General features: G+C 39.9%; 1 long non-coding RNA gene across 1 annotated transcript in view; it reads right to left on the minus strand.

The window, feature by feature from the left end:
* LOC134761530 (uncharacterized) overlaps positions 1-14,543 on the minus strand; it is a 31,826-nt gene extending 17,283 nt beyond the window's left edge. Inside the window, exon 1 of the long non-coding RNA XR_010140231.1 lies at positions 14,468-14,543. This is a non-coding gene — a long non-coding RNA (uncharacterized LOC134761530). The remainder of the gene's footprint in view (positions 1-14,467) is intronic.
* Between the last annotated feature and the right edge of the window lie 2,674 nt (positions 14,544-17,217).

Below are 17,217 nucleotides of genomic sequence, written 5' to 3' on the forward strand. Positions count from 1 at the left end.
ATCATCTAGAAATAATGGCTTGTTTCATTACTGGATGATGATGCCTCTTGAGTCTTTATTATGCACCAGGCACTGTCTGAGAGCTTTCAGTATTCACTCATTTAATCTTCTCAACAACTCTAAGTAGTATGTTATCTCTTTAAAAAAAAAAAAAATAGATATGGAAACACGGGTTAAATTCCTTGCCCAAGGTAACAAAACTGGTAAGGGATGGAGCTGGCATTTGAACTCAGGGAGGCTAGCTTCAAATTCTGTGTTCTCCACTACATATTAATGATGTAGACAGTGAAAATCTTTCCCAATGTGTGATAGACTAAAATCATTGATAGATGATTACTAATGCAAGAAGACTGTTACACAAGTGGTTGTAATTTCTGTTGGGCTCTTTATATGTAAGGAATAGAGATGTATTCTGTTTATTCAAAGTAGTGTAACATGAGGAAGGATACCGATATAAGTTAACACATACATGGAACTCAGGGAAAGCAGGAATCACTTAGAATCTTCCTCACAGAGCCAGAAACTAGAAGGCCATTCAGATTTTTAAACTTCCCTAGGGACCTGAGAAGCAGGACTTTATGAATTTTTCTTACTCTAACATTCCACTGTTAACATATCTGCTGTCTGACCCCTTCTCTTACTGTTATCAACTAGTTTTCTTTTCATTCTTCCCAGTTAAATCCCTGAGAAGAATCTGGTTGAATCAGCACAAAAATACTTAGATGGAGCCTTTTTTCCCAGGCCCACTCCTGAAGAACTAGCATGCCATGGCTGACTGTGCTTGAGTCCAATTCCCTCTCTATCCAACCAACGAAAGGCTGGAAGGAGGGAAAGGACAAGGTCACTTTGCCCAAAACAGTTGAGCTGATGCAAGGTCTGGGCATGGGTAGCTTCCATGGAAAAGTGCCATTTGCGGGGCACTCTTGTATGAGAATCTCATAGCCTGGCGTGGTGGCTTTTGCTTGAATCCCAGCACTTTGGAAGGCCGAGGTGGGCGGATCACCTGAGGTCAGGAGTTCGAGACCAGCCTGACCAACGTGGTGAAACTCCATCTCTACTAAAAATGCAAAAATTAGCTGGGTGTGGTGGCAGGTGCCTGTAATCCCAGCTACTCAGGAGGCTGAGGCAGGAGAATCACTTGAACCTGGGAGGCAGAGGTTGCAATGAGCAGAGATCACGTCATTGCACTCCATCCAGGGTGACAGAGGGAGACTCCGTCTCAAAAAAATAAAAATAATCTCATGCTGCTCACGCCTGTAATCTCAGCACTTTGGGAGGCCGAGGCGGGCGGATCACTTGAGGTCAGGAGCTCGCAACCAGCCTGGCCAACATGGCGAAACCCCATCTCTAATAAAAATACAAAAAAATAGCCAGTGTGGTGGCAGGCACTTGTAGTCCCAGCTACTTGGGAGGCTGAGGCACAAGAATCGCTTGAACCTGGAAGGTGGAGGTTGCAGTGAGCAGAGATCCTGCCACTGCACTCCAGCCTGGGTGACAGAACAAGACCCTGTCTCAAAAAATAAAATTAAAAATAAAAAAAAAGAATCTCATGCCTTGTATAAGAATTAAGAATGTGTGGTCATTACCTTCGATATCAGCATAGATTTAGAGACTTTTGTTTATAATAAAATACTTAATATGTTTGGAAGCTTTATAAACTCTCATCTGAATTACTACAATTGCCTGCCAACTGTGTTCTTCTTTCCACCCTAGGTTCCTTATCATCTATTCTCCATTCATAACACAGCCATAGTGATCCTTCTGAAGTATCTCAGACATCTCAACCCCCACCGCCCCATAACCTCTCCATCATCACACTCCAAGTAAAAGCATCTTGACAATGGCCTACAAAGTGTACATGATCAGCCGGGTGTGGTGGCTCACACCTGTAATCCCAGCACTTTGGAAGGCTGAGGCAGGCAGATCACTTGAGGTCAGGAGTTCGAGACCAGCCCAGCCAATACGATGAAACCCCATGTCTACTAAAAATACAAAAATTAGCCGGGCCGTGGTGGCACATTCCTGTAGTCCCAACTACTCAGGAGGCTGAGGCAGGAGAATCATTTGAACCTGGGAGGCAGAGTTTGCAATGAGCAGAGATCAGCCACTGCACTCCAACCTGGGCGACAGAGACTGTGTCTCAAAAAAAAAAAAAAAAAAAAAACAGTGTACACGATGGCATGCCCTCTCACCTCACTGACTGGACTGCCTCCCCATCACTCTGCCCAGGAAATGGGACTTCTCACAGTTTCTCAAACATACCAAGCACATTCCCACCCCTAGAGCTTAATCTATCTCCAGCTACCCTGCCATAATATTTAAGAACTTCACACCCAATATCATTTATTAATTTATTATGCTTATTTTCTGCCTCCTTCTGCTAGAATATAAGTTTCATGAGGTCAAGGATTTTGTTTACTAATGTAACCTCTTCAGTAGAACAGCAACGAGCACGTAGTATGCACCCAATACAATGTTTGTTGAGTGAATAAATTTGCCATCAATTATGTAAGGCATTATCATTCTATTTCCTAACCTATGAGTTTTGAAAGATTTCTAACACGACCTTGAGCTTTTCAATTCATGCTGGCTGTTAAGTTGATGTGAGTTGGCGGTCTTAGTTGACCCAAGAAAAATTCAGTATAGTTGAAAAAAGTAAGTACGGCCGGGAGCAGTGACTCATGCCTGTAATCCCAGCACTTTGGGAGGCTGAGGCAGGCGGATCACCTGATGTTGGGAGTTTGAGACCAGCCTGCCCAACTTGGAGAAATCCTGTCTCTACTAAAAATACAAAATTAGCCAGGCGTGGCAGCGGGAGCCTGTAATCCCAGCTACTCAGGAGGCTGAGGCAGGAGAATCACTTGAACCCAGGAGGCGGAGGTTGCAGTGAGCTGAGATCATGCCATTGCACTCCAGCCTGGGCAAAAGGAGTGAAACTCCGTCTCAAAAAAATAAAAAATAAAAAAGTTAACTTCAACAAGAATCACTTTCGCATTGGATAGCAGTTAACAGCAAAGCAAGTTTGTTTGTTCGTTTTTGGAAATCTTGCTAAACTAATGGAGACTCTGCTGTCAATGTGCTTAATGATAGCAGCCTTTCTGTTTTTATAAACAGTTGTGGAATGGAATATCTGCTAAATGTGAGGGCTGGCATGTCTCTACCTCAATAAAGTTCTGGCTTTTTTGACATCTATTGTGACCACTCAGGGGCCTTTTTAATTTATGTTTAGAGTCTCAGCTGCATGTTTAGGTTGGGTTGCCAGAAGTCTGACTGCCAAATAAGCAGTGTTGCTATATTTAGAAATGAAATAGTATACAAAACAGAATATCTGGTGTTGCTACCTTACTTGGCTCTATGTTACTGGGATTAACTTGGGATTTTTAAAAGTTAGTAATATGTATATGAAATAACTATTTTGAATATCTTACTAAAGATGAAAACTTATGTCTAGCAAGATTTACTGTCCAGGTAAATACAATCTTTATAGTGTTCTTAAATCTATTTCCCTGTTAATCTATGCTAATGACTATAAGGAGTCAAAATAACTGTTAGCATCCTATTATTTTTCAGAATATTCTTGGCACAATCTTGGAATTTCTATTACTTTGGAAACTATAAATATAATAAATATTACAATAACTTTTATGTCAAAATCTTTCATTTATTTGTGCCTCTAACTTTTGGGCAGTCTTCATGAAACTCCCTATTTGAGTTAGTTTGTAGATGCTAATTTCAGGTATGGAATGCTATGAAACATGTTATTGATAATTAAATGATGGCACTTCTCCATAACTCAAAGTAGGAAATCCAATAAGTTGTCCAACAAAATTTAGATGCCATCCTACAAGAAACTCAAAGAGCCTAGTGAATTATATTTGTCAGCAATACTCATCTGATTCTCATAGTTCCATAAAAGAATGCTTCTTTCATTAAAATATTATTTTGTATAGCTGTGCCTCATAAAATAATAATATTTCATCTCAGAATTAGGTGCTTTTAAATTAAGAACAAAACAATCTCTCCTTCAAGTTACAAAGTACTTGGCAAAGCTTCTGGATAAAAGACACCGTGCTAATATAGAACATTACTATCTCACTATGTTATTTTACAATGTCCTAAGTAAATTTTTGTGATACAAGGAAAATATAAAACAAAAAAGGCTCACCATGTACAAAGAGGACAACTGGACATCTTATACTTTTATATCAGAGAATCAGCTATTCAGATTGGTCTGAAAAGCTAAAATTTAGTTTATACCTAAATCTCCCATGAGTTCATCCTTATTTACTAAACGTCATATGAAAGATTAAGTATTTTAAGCATGAGTCATAGGGACAACTTTCTAGGTCATTTCAAATGAAATCTATGAAAAATTAACAAGCTATCACGGAGGGTGTCTCAGGGATCCTACTCTGCCCCTCCCTCTCTCTGGAAAGGGAGGGAGGGAGAGAAGACAGGCAGGCCCAACCCCTAAGTATTATACACCCTCGATCATTAAAACAAAAAAAGAAAAGTTAACAAATTTGGTCCAGTTACATGGCATATTAAATCCACATTTTTTTATTTTTTTGTTGTTGTTTTTGTTGTTTTTTTCTTATTCTTTTTGTTTTTTTCTACTTTTTTTTCATTTTTGTTAAAATTCACATTTTTATCTTGACTTCTACCCCAAATACAGTCTGCCTTCTGTGTCATGGATTTCACATTTACAGATTCAACCAACCATGGACCAAAAATACTCAGAAAAAAATAAATAAATGACTCAGAGGTTAAAAGAGTGTTTAACAAGATAAAATAGAAAAGAAAAAATAATAATATAACAACAAAAAATACAAATTTTTAAGTACAGTATAACAACTATTTGTATACCATTTTACACTGTATTTGATATTATAAGTAATCTAGAGATGAGTTAAAGTATATTGGAAGGATGTAACTGGGTTATATGCAAATACTACGCCATTTTATATAAGGAACTTGAGTTCTGGGGATTTTAGTATCTGCCAGAGGCAGGATTGCGGATAGGTCCTGGAACCAATGCCCCGCAGACACAGAGAGACAATTGTACCTATAAAATGACAGTTATGAAATTTTAAATAAATAAACCCACCAGGACAGCAGAGAAAGAGAGAGCCAACATAAAAGCAAAGGAGGAAAAGCATAAAAGAAAAGAAAAAGAGAGTCTGGGCGCGGTGGCTCCTGCACTTTGAGAGGCCGAGGCGGGCAGATCACAAGGTCAAGAGATCAAGACCATCCTGGCCAACATGGTAAAACCCTGTCTCTACTAAAAATAGAAAAACTAGCCAGGCGTCGTGGTGGGTGCCTGTAGTCCCAGCTACTCGGGAGGCTGAGGCAGGAGAATCACTTGAACCTAGGAGGCAGAGGTTGCAGTGAGCCGAGATCACACCACTGCACTCCAGCCTGGCAACAGAGCGAGACTCCATCAAAAAAAAAAAAAGAAAAGAAAGAAATAATCTGGGATAATGGTGACTGGAAATTCAAAATGGCAATTGTTCAAAATTCCTAGAAAACAACCAGTCCAAACTGGATCAAGAAGATAAAAGAAAGGGTATCCCCCCAGAGAAAGAAAACAAAAATGAGTATCTGATGTGTGAGGCTATTCAGAAAAGATTTTTCAGTCGTAGGTACAGTTTGAGGATAAAATAGTGGTTGGATCCTAAGAAACAACAGGAACAAAACACTAGCACTGAACAATACTAAATAGAATACACAACTAGTTGAACAAGTAATGTAAGCCACTATGTGGCTTAGCTGAAAATAATGAGCTGGCGCATAATAACATAAACGCAATTATTTATCAAATGAAAACATACCCTTTTTAGGGAACATGTGAGACATGGAGAAGCATGTATCTGAATGTGTATGTGAGAGAGAGAGTCTGAGAAAAAGAACAAAGTCCTCATGTTCCTTAGTAGAAAACCAATTAATAATGTCTAAAATTGAAAAATGGCCGGGCATGGTGGCTCACGCCTGTAACCCCAGCACTTTGGGAGGCTGAGGCGGGTGGATCACATGAGGTCAGGAGTTCTAGACCGGCCTGGCCAACATGGTGAAACCCCATCTCTACTAAAAAATGCAAAAAAAAAAAAAAATTAGCCAGGCATGGTGGTGAGCACATGTAATCCCAGCTACTCAGGAGGCTGAGGCAGGAGAATCACTTGAACCTGGGAGGCAAAGGTTGCAGTGAGCAGAGATTGCACCACTGCACTCCAGCCTAGGCAACAGAGTGAGACTCCATCTCAAAAATAAATAATAAATAAATAAATAAAATTTAAAAATAAGCAAGGTATGGTGTCAGGCCCTGTAATCCCAGCTACTCAGGAGGCTGAGTCAGGAGAATCCCTTGAATCCGGAGGCAGAGGTTGCAGTGAACCAAGATTGCACCACTGAACTCAAGCCTGGGCAACAAGAGCAAAACTAAACTCTACCTCAAAAAAAAAAAAAAGAAAAGAAAAATAATTTTTTTAAAAACGTTAGTAAACATGTTATCTACAAACATAAAGGTAAATAAAAAAGCAAAAAACAAAAACAAAACAGCTAAAAATTGAAAAAGATTGTAATGGTTTTTTTTTTTTTAGACTGAGTCTTGCTCTGTGGCCCAGACTGGAGTGTAGCGGGGCAGTCTTGACTCACTGCAACCTCCACCTCCTGGGTTCAAGTGATTCTCTTGCCTCAGCCACCTGAGTAGCTGGGACTGCAGGCGCACACCATCACACCTGGCCAATTTTTTGTATTTTTGGTAGAGATAAGGTTTTGCCATGTTGCCCAGGCTGGTCTCGAACTCCTGAGCTCAGACAATCCCCCTGGCCTTGGCCTCCCAAAGTGCTAGGATTACAGGTGTGAGCCACCACACCCGGCTGTAATGGTTTTCAAGAAAGCAAAAATCAAAAGGGACAGGGCACTGCTTTTTTATGTCTAGTAATACTATTTTAAATGTTTTCATTGATTAAAATAAATTTAAAATTAAAATACAGCTAAATGAAAAAAAGACAGCTAAATGAAAAAAAGCATACACTGTTGGTGGGAGTGTAAATTAGTTCAACCATTGTGGAAGACAGTGTGATGATTCCTCAAAGATCTAAAAATAGAAATACCATTGGACCCAGCAATCCCATTACTGGATATACACTCAAAGGAATACAAATCATTCTATTATAAAGACACATACACGTGTATATTCATTGCAGCACTATTCACAATAGCAAAGAGGACATTAAATCAACCTAAATGCCCATCAAAGATAGACTGGGTAGAGAAAATGTGGTACATATACACCATGGAGCACTATGCAGCCATATAAAAGAATGAGATCATGTCCTTTGCAGGGACATGGGTGGAGCTAGAGGCCATTATCCTTAGCGAACTAACGCAGGAACAGAAAACCAAATACCACACAGTCGTAGCTCTCACTTGTAAGTGGGAGCTAAATGATGAGAACACATGGAAACATAGAGGGGAACAGCACACACTGGGGCCTATTAGAGGGTGGAGGGTAGGAGGAGGGAGAGGATCAGGAAAAATAACTAATGGGTACAAGGCTTAATAACTGGGTGATGAAATAATCTGTACAACAAACCCCCATGACACAAGTTTACCTATGTAACAAACCTGCACGTGTACCCCTGAATGTAAAATAAAAATTAATTTAAAAAAAAAAGAAAAAAGTAACATAAAAAAATGCGTACATATATCTTATGCATCAATTGAGATAGTCATACAATTTTTCCTCTGTTGATGTGGTGTATTATTTTGATGGATTTAAAATTTTTAAACTAAATTTAAATTCCTAGAATAAACTCACTTGGACATGATTTATTACTTTTTATATATCACTGAATTTAATTCTGCAATACTTCGGATTCCATTGATTAGAAGGAAAAAAATACTCTGTTAAGAATTTTTGCATCTTTGTTTATGAGAAATATTAGAATTTTGTTTTCTTGTCTTTCTTTTTTATTTTTAAGGTCTTCATTAGAGTAATGCTGGTCCCATAAAGTGAGTTGGGACATGATCTCTCCTTTTTTATTTTCTGGAAGAGTTTGTGGAGAATTAGTATTTTTTCTTTAAATCAAATGTTTGGTAGGTTTCACCAAACTGTCTGGGCCTGGAGTTTTCTTTGTTGGTTTTTCGTTTGTTTGTTTATTATTCTTTATTTTAGAGACAGGATTGTCCTCTGTCACCTAGACTGGAGTACAGTGGCGCAATCATAGCTCACTGCAACCTCAAGCTCCTGGGCTGAAGCAATACTCCTGCCTCAGCCTCTGGAGTTGCTGGGATTACAGGCATGAGCCACCACACCCAGCAACCTGGGGTTTCTTTGCAGAAAAATTTTTCACTGTGATTTTTATGGATTTTATTAGGCTATTCAGATTTTCTATCTCTTCCTGAGTAAACTCTGGTAATTTGTGACTTCAAAGGAATTTGCAAAGCTCATCTGTTTTCAAATATATTGAAAAAAATTCATAATATAATATTTCTTTTTTTTTAAGTATTTGTAGGAAATGTAACGATGTCCCTGATTTTATTCCTAATATTGGTATGTTATCTTTCTCTCTCTCTCTCTCTGTCTCTCTCTTTTCTGTCAGTCTGGCTACAAGTTTATCAGTTGTATTGATCTTTGCAAAGAAGTAGTGTTGCATTCCATTTTTTTCTCTTTTTTCTGCTTTCTATCTTATTGGTTTCATCTCTTATTTTTATTACTTTCTTCTTTATGCCTACTTTAGCCTTAATTTGCCCCTTTTTTTTCTAGTATGTTAAGATTGAAGCTTGGATGATTAATGTGAGATCTTTCTTCTTTTTGAATATATGCATTTAATGTTATAACTTTCCAACCAAGTGCTGTTTGGGTCACACTCACAAATCCTAATAGGTTTTGTTTTCATTTGGTTTCATTCAAAATATTTTATAATTTTAACTATGGTATCTTCTTTGACTCATATTTTATTAAAAGCATAGTGTTTAGTTTTTTAATACTTGGAGATTTTTAATATATCTTTCTGTAATTAATTTCTATTTCTATTTTCTTTTGGCCAGAGAACATACATTGCATTATTTTATCTCAATTCAGTTAAGTTTAATGAGGTTTGTATGGCCTGGAATATGGTCTATCTTGGTGAATGTTACATTTGCACTTGAAAAGAATATGTACTCTGCTGCTGTTACATGGAGTTTTCTGTAAATAAACAGATCATGTTGGTTGTCTTCTATGTCCTTTCTAATTTTCTCTCTACGTGTTCTATTAGTTACTAAAAAAAAAAAAAAAACAGAGTTGATATATACAACTACAATTGTAGATTTATATATTTCTCCTTTCAGTTCTCTAAGTGTTTTACTTCAGGTATTTAGAAGCTCTGTTTTTAGTGCATACATTTAGGATTGCTAGGTCTTCTTCAATTGACCTCTTTATTGTAATGTAATGTTCTTCATTATCCCTGGTAATATTTTTTATCGTAATGTCAACTCTGATTTTAATAGAACCACCCTGCTTTTTTGTTGTTTGCATGGTATATTGTTTTCTGTTCTTTTACTTTGAACAAACATATGTCTTTATAATTTTTTTTTTTTGAGACAGAGTCTCGCTCTGTTGCCCAGGCTGGAGTGCAGTGGCGCTATCTCGGCTCACTGCAAGCTCCGCCTCCCAGGTTCATGCCATTCTCCTGCCTCAGCCTCCAGAGTAGCTGGGACTACAGGCGCCCGCCACCACGCCCGGCCAATTTTTTGTATTTTGTTTAGTAGAGACAGGGTTTCACTGTGTTAGCCAGGATGGTCTCGGTCTCCTGACCTCGTGATCCACCCACCTCCGCCTCGCAAAGTACTGGGATTACAGGCGTGAGCCACCGCGCCAGGCCGTCATTATAATTAATCCTCAAAACAATTCAATAAACTAGGTACTGTTATTATCCCCAATTTACATGTAGGAAAACTGATACAGAGCATTCAATACTGCCCCTTGCTGCCTCTCCATTCAGCCTGTTTCCAGAGCTTTTAGTGTTCTCCTGATGCTACTTCTCAAATACGTTGAGATTTTAATATTTTTAGTGTCTTTTTTTTTTCATTTACCATCTAATGTAAATTAAATACTCAAAATAATGTGTGTTTTTTCCTATCACCGTTATGGGACCACAGTAAGGCTATTAGCATTTTGCATGAGGGAAGTTTAAATACAGATTGAAACATTTTTAATTTCCTTGGATAGGAGGTACTGGAGAAAAAATAAATTCTTACCACATTTCTATGGACACCAATATTAAACCCCAGTTCTTTTTTGATTCCCAGTTGACTAATTTCAGCTTAAGTAAACTAGTAATTTAGTTGTTGACAGATAAGAGGCTTGAGGCCAGCTCTATACTAGAAGTTTTTACATTTTCTTTTTTTTTTTTTTTTTTTGAGACAGAGTCCTGTTCTGTCACAAGAGCTGGAGTGCAGTGGCGCGATCTCAGCTCACTGCAACCTCCACCTCCCGGGTTCAAGCAGTTCTCTGCCTCAGCTTCCCAAGTAGCTGAGATTACAGGCACCCGCCACCATGCCCGGCTAATTTTTGTATTTTCAGTAGAGATGGGGTTTCACCACCTTGGCCAAGCTGGTCTTGAACTCTTGACCTCGTGATCCATCTGCCTCAGCCTCCCGAAGTGCTGGGATTACAGGCGTGAGCCACTGCGCCCGGCCCTACCTTTTCTTTTTTTCCTTTTCTTTTTTTTTTTTTTTTTTTTTTTGAGACAGAGTCTTGGTCTGTCACCCAGGCTGGAGTGTAATGGCAATCTCTGCTCGCTGCAACCTCCACGTCCTGAGTTCAAGTGATTCTCCTGCCTCAGCCTCCCAAGTAGCTGGGATCACAGGCACCCGCCACCATGCCCGGCTAATTTTTATATTTTTGGTAGAGACAGGGTTTTACCACGTTGGCCGGGCTGGTCTTGAACTCATGACCTCAGGTGATCCAGCCACCTTAGCCTCCCAAAGTGCTGGGATTACAGGCGTGAGCCACCACGCCTGGCCAAGTTTTTACATTTTCTATAAGGAAGTTAGCCACAACATCCCACCAATAGCACCAACTGGATCTCAGTTACAAGGAAAAAACAAATAGCTCAGCGCATTCTGAACTATGTGAGACATGCAAACTTTATCCCATTCAGAAAGACAGGAATATGGGACTTCACTCTCCCTATCCTCCCACACCAGCACCCATGCCCAAGGGCAATTCCTGAAAGGGATTTTGTTTCTGACCAAACTGCCTCACCCATTATCTTCAGGTACCTGGGATTTGTGATACAAAGAACAATGTATAGCCAATCAATAGCTTAAGCTATTTTAATATAAATTCTCGTAAAACAACTTAGAAATCACCTCTTCTTTTTTCATTTAAAAACTCATTTGTGAGTGGGGCGACATTGCACTCCAGCCTGGGCAACAAGAGTGAAACTCCATCTCAAAATAAAAATAAAATTAAATAAAAACTCATCTGTGGCCCAGAGGCACGGTGGCTCAGCATTATAATCCCAGCACTTTGGGAGGCTGAGGCAGGAGGATCACTAGAGCCCAGGAGTTTACACTGGACAACACAGCGAGACCCTGTCTCAAAAAGAAAAAAAAATTAACTTTAGATTATTAAAAACAAGGGCCAGGTGCAGTGGCTCACGCCTGTAATCCCAGCACTTTGGGAGGCTAAGGTGGGTGGATCACAAGATCAGGAGTTCAGGACCAGCCTGGCCAATATAGTGAAACCCCATCTCTACTAAAAATACAAAAAAATTAGCCAGGTATGATGGCGGGCGCCTGTAATCCCAGCTACTTGGGAGGCTGAGGCAGGAGAATCCCTTGAATCCGGGAGGTAAAGGTTGCAGTGAGCCAAGATCACGCCACTGTACTCCAGCCCTGGGGACAGTGCGAGACTCCATCTAAAAAAAAAAGTAAAAGTTAAAAAATTAAAACTCACTTGTAACTTCTGCTAATTGGAGCATATCTTCAGGGCACCTTGAGTCTATACTCCCAGGTTGCAGACCTCAAACTTGACAGAAATATATGTATATATATTGGTAGAGAAGAGGGTCTCCCTATGTTGCCCAGACTGGTCTCAAACTCCTAGACTCAAGCGCCCCTCGGCCTCCCAAAGTACTGGGATTACAGCCATGAGCCACCACACAAACGATCTTCTTATTTGCCTCAGTTTTTTTGTTCAGGCTGACAGTTATTAGTTCATGTCACAGAAGAGAGTAAACCTGTAAGTTGTGCTCCCTGGAATATACCACACTGCCCCTCATACTCAATAGAGCCTCCTCATTCTGCAGCAGCTCCTTAGAGCTTGGGCTATGGGTCTGTCACCAGACATAGCCTCTGTTCCTAACAGACTGAAAATTCTGGCACTGGCCAAAGAACAAGAGGCTTAGGAGCTATTTTACAGCACCCCCTTCATCAAAGCAGAGAAGGGAAGAAAGCAGAGAAGGGAAGAAATTCTTGGCCACTAGATCAGGCCCCAAGCACATTGTTGCAGGCTTCTCTGAATGAGTTACTCGAGGAATTCTGTAGGCTTTATCCTGAGCAAAAGTTTCCAACAAAATAGTTCAGAGTTCCTGAACCTCTACCCATTTCATCATACTGCTTCTCCACCTTAACATGGAGAAAACAACCTTATTCAAAAGTCAAAATGCCTGACCTCATTAAGGAATGCTGCTCACCTGGAGCATTCCCCTCATTCTCACCCTCATCATTTAGAGACCACTGATATTTTAAATGCCTAACAAGTGGTTACTTAGTCCACACTACACCAAATATTGGTTTGACTGATTTTCTTTCATACTAAGTTATTTTGTCATCTTGTAGATATATTTCTACTTTCTAAAACTATAGTTTGGACCGGGCGTGGTGGCTCACACCCGTTATCCACCACTTTGGGAGTCTGAGGCGGGCGGATCACTTGAGGTCAGGAGTTCGAGACCAGCCTGGCCAACATGGTGAAACTCCATCTCTAATAAAAATACAAAACTTAGCCAGTCGTGGTGGCACATGCCTGTAGTCCCAGCTACTCAGGAGGCTGAGGCACAAGAATCACTTTAACCCAGGAGGTGGAGGCTGCAGTGAGCCAAGATTGCACCACTGCACTCCAACCTGGGCAACAAAACCAGACCCTGCCTCAAAAAATAATAAATTAAATTAAAATATAGTCTGGCAATCCAATAATCCAGATATTTTTCTATCTGGAATTTAGGTTTTTAAATTCAAATCAGGCCAGGCATGGTGGCTCACGCCTATAATCCCAGAACTTTGGGAGGCCCAGGCAGGCGGATTACTTGAAGTCAGGAGTACAAGACCAGAGTGGCCAACGTGGTGAAACCCCGTCTCTCCTAAAAATACAAAAAATTAGCCAGGCATGGTAGTGGGTGCCTGTAACCCCAGTTACTCAGGAGGCTGAGGCAGGAGAATCACTTGAAGCCAGGAGGCACAGATTGCAGTGAGCCAAGATTGCACCACTGCACTCCAGCCTGGGCTACAAAACGAGACTCCATTTCAAATTAATTAATTAATTAATTGATTAAAATAAATTCAAATCAGATTTAACTAATACTTTCACATATTTACCGTCTACAAGGCACTAGGTTGGAAACCTTTATTTAATGTCATAGTAGCACAAGGTCAAGCTATTATTTTCACAATTCTTTCTCCAGTGATTATAATTTCATTTATTTTTATTTATTTATTTATTTATTTATTTTTAGACAGAGTTTCCCTCTTGTTACCCAGGCTGGAGTGCAATGGCACAATCTCAGCTCACCGCAACCTCCACCTCTGGGGTTCAAGCGATTCTCCTGCCTCAGCCTCCCGAGTAGCTGGGATTACAGGCATGTGCCCCCACGCCCGGCTAATTTTGTATTTTTAATAGAGACGGGGGTTTCTCTACGTTAGTCAGGCTGGTCTCAAATTCCCAACCTCAGGTGATCCACCCACCTCGGCCTCCCAAAGTGCTGGAATTGCAGGCGTAAGCCACCGTGCCAGGCTAGCCTTTCATTTTATAAAGTGACCATATATATTAGCATTGGAAACAAATGCTGTGCCTATAATTTTCTAGATTTTTTTCACTTCAGTTTCTACAAATATGACATTGTTACTATGTTTATATATACCTTCCTTCAGAACAAAAGGTAAACAGTAATTCTCCACTGTATGTTAAAAAAAGAACTGAGTTGAAAGCCTGAAGACCTCGGTCCTAGGACCCAGCTAAGGTTGGAGGACTGTGTGAAAGTTACTCAAACATTCTTGGTCTTGGTTTCATTGCCTATGACATTAAAAGATTAGACTGGGTTCTTGCTAGGGACCTCTCTAATTCTAGGAGTCTAAAAAGCCTTCAGAGAGAGAATGTACTTTGGAAACAACTAACCAGGTATATGTTTTTTGAAGTGTTAATGATTGCTAGGTTGTGACACTGAAATCAGCAAAACACGAATCAAATATTTACACATACCTTCCATGCAGTGTATTTTCCATCATGGGACGGTATTGGGCAATGGAAAATTTCTCAAATACTTTCACTTGAAGAGACAAATTAGGCTCAGTTTTTTGTTACCATTATGTAAAGTTTGTAATAATGCTATGTGAAACCCTCTGTTTATTCATAGATGAAAATACCATGTTGAGAATTATTCAGCAAGTTGCTCTCAGACTAAGATGCTTATGACTTGCTTTAGAGTGTTTTCCTTTACATAAGATTTTATCTGAAAGACCAAGTCTGTTGTTGTATTATTAACAATTGTAATTCAAAATGTCAACAATGTTTCCATTAATTATAGGCATTGTTCCTTAAAGCTGGCCTAAAATGGAAGTCAGAAATCAGGGCTCATATTCTTAACTCAGACACTAACTTATAAGACGGTAAAATGTCAAACCATTTTGGTTCTCTCAAAAGATTTTTTTTATGCCATTTAACTGAATACCCCAATTCTGTCTATGAACTAGGAGAGACCATATTAATGGTTTTCCATGCATTAATACAAAAAGCTTTGGAAAATACGCCACAAGCTTACATGTTTACTGAAGTATATTATAAATCAATTATTGTACTTTTTTGAATTTTAAATTTTCTATTTAAATTTTCAAACTATTCATTATAGGATCTCACTATGTTGACTAAATTGGTCTTGAACTCCTGCCCTCAAGCAATCCTCCAACCTCCGCCTCCCAAAGTGCTAGAATGAAAGGTGTGAGCCACCATACCCCCCAGCCGCCCCGAACAAATCTATTCATTCTTTCAGTATGAAGTCTATATGTATATTGCCCATGTTTTGAAGTAGACCTTCCTTTCACTTATTCAGTAGTAATCTTTTTGAAGCTTTACTGGAGGCCTAGGCAGGCAGATCACTGGAGGTCAGGAGTTCGAGAACAGCCTGGCCAACATGATAAAATCCTGTCTCTACTAAAAATACAAAAATTAGCCAGGTGTGGTTGTGGGTTCCTGTAATCCCAGCTACTCAGGAGGCTGAGGCAGGAGAATCGCTTGAACCCAGGAGGCACATCATGCCATTACACTCCAGCCTGGGTGACAAGAGCAAAACTCCATCTCAAAAAATAGAAATAAATTTAAAAAAGAAGCTTTTCTGATCACCTAATAATGCTAAAGTTTCCTAGGAATTTGATGACCAACTTCACGTGCTCCATGTCCACACCCTTCATTGTGCAACAAACTGCTCATATCTCCTTCTGGGCCTTTTCCACATCAAAATCCCAGTCTTTCAAATCTGCCTTAAATGGAAGATTTCCATTCCCTTTTTTTTTTTTTTTTTTCTTTGTATTTTTAGTAGAGACGGAGTTTCAACATGCTGGCCAGCCTGGTCTCGAACTCCTGACCTCGTGATTCACCTGCCTCAGCCTCCCAAAGTCCTGGGAATACAGGCATGAGCCACCACACCTGGCCCCATTCCCTAGCTTTTATTACCCTTCTACTTCTGACCTTCATTCACTTATTTTTAGCTTTATTGTCTTCCCTGAGTGTGATGCCCAAAAACACACCATAGTTTTCTGAGTGAAAGAAAACTGTGCTTTCTTTCATGAGTCTAATAACTTTCCTAACAGTAGCCAATATTTCACTTGTCTTGTACTAAATTAATACATTGAAAAACTAAAAGAAAATTTCTATCTTTGAATTTAAATTGACATCCTTTACTCCTTTACCTTGAAATCATACTTTCTATCATTCATTACTGGATGCTGACCACTGCATTTGCCCGTGCTGAATATTATTTGCCACTTCCTTGTTCATTTCTATTATTAGGAGGAATTTTCTTAGTTCCTTCCCTGCTACTATTACTTAAGTGAAAACTGTGTTTCCCAGAACAAACCAGCCCAAGGGGAAAAAAATAATAATCACAATGACAATCAGGCTTGCGGATTTTTCCTGTTCTGTCCCAGCATGCCCGGTGGAAAACTGAACCTCCCAAAAATTAGAAGTGTGTTCTTCTGAATATTCTTTTGGCTGTTCTCTTCTGTTCTAGTTCACTAAGGTGATGACTCCTGTTGCCCTTGACACCCAAAACAGTAGCCAATAGACAACATCTACTGAGGAAGTCTCCCACATGTCAAAATATGTATAGTACCACAGGCATCAAAGTCTACACTGAATGTTTGGCATGAGGGGGCCAAGCGTCCCTCAGGAGGGCGTCTATCTTCTGTAGCTACTGAGGCCACTGCCATGCCATCTTGTATCATAAATGTCTCTGCTGCTCAGTTTTTTGGTTTTTTTTTTCCCCCAAGATGGAGTCTTACTCTGTCGCCCGGGCTGGAGTAGAGTGGTGCAATCTCGGTTCACTGCAACCTCCACCTCCAGGGTTCAAGCCTCCCGAGTAGCTGCGATTACAAGCGTGCACCACCATACTGGGCTAATTTTTATATTACTAGTAGAGATGGGGGTTTCACCGTGTTGGCCATGCTGGTCTCGAAATCCTGATCTCAAGTGATCCACCCACCTCAGCCTTCCACGGTGCTGGGATTACAGGCATGAGCCATCATGCCCAGCCTTGTCTGTGCTCTGTTGGTTTTCTCTTGTTCTCCGTCTGTACTCCCTCATCCTGAGATTTAGTCCTGAATCCAAGGAGCCTGAGCTAAAGGGTAATTTCTCGCTCAAACACTGGCTGACTGTCTTCAAACCAAGCCCTTGCACATCAACACTGTGAACTTTTTCTTCCCACATGACAGGTTATTTCCTATGAAGTTTCTTGTTTC

The sequence above is a fragment of the Pongo abelii genome, chromosome 5 (assembly GCF_028885655.2).
Source record: "Pongo abelii isolate AG06213 chromosome 5, NHGRI_mPonAbe1-v2.0_pri, whole genome shotgun sequence".
Classification (NCBI taxonomy): domain Eukaryota; kingdom Metazoa; phylum Chordata; class Mammalia; order Primates; family Hominidae; genus Pongo; species Pongo abelii.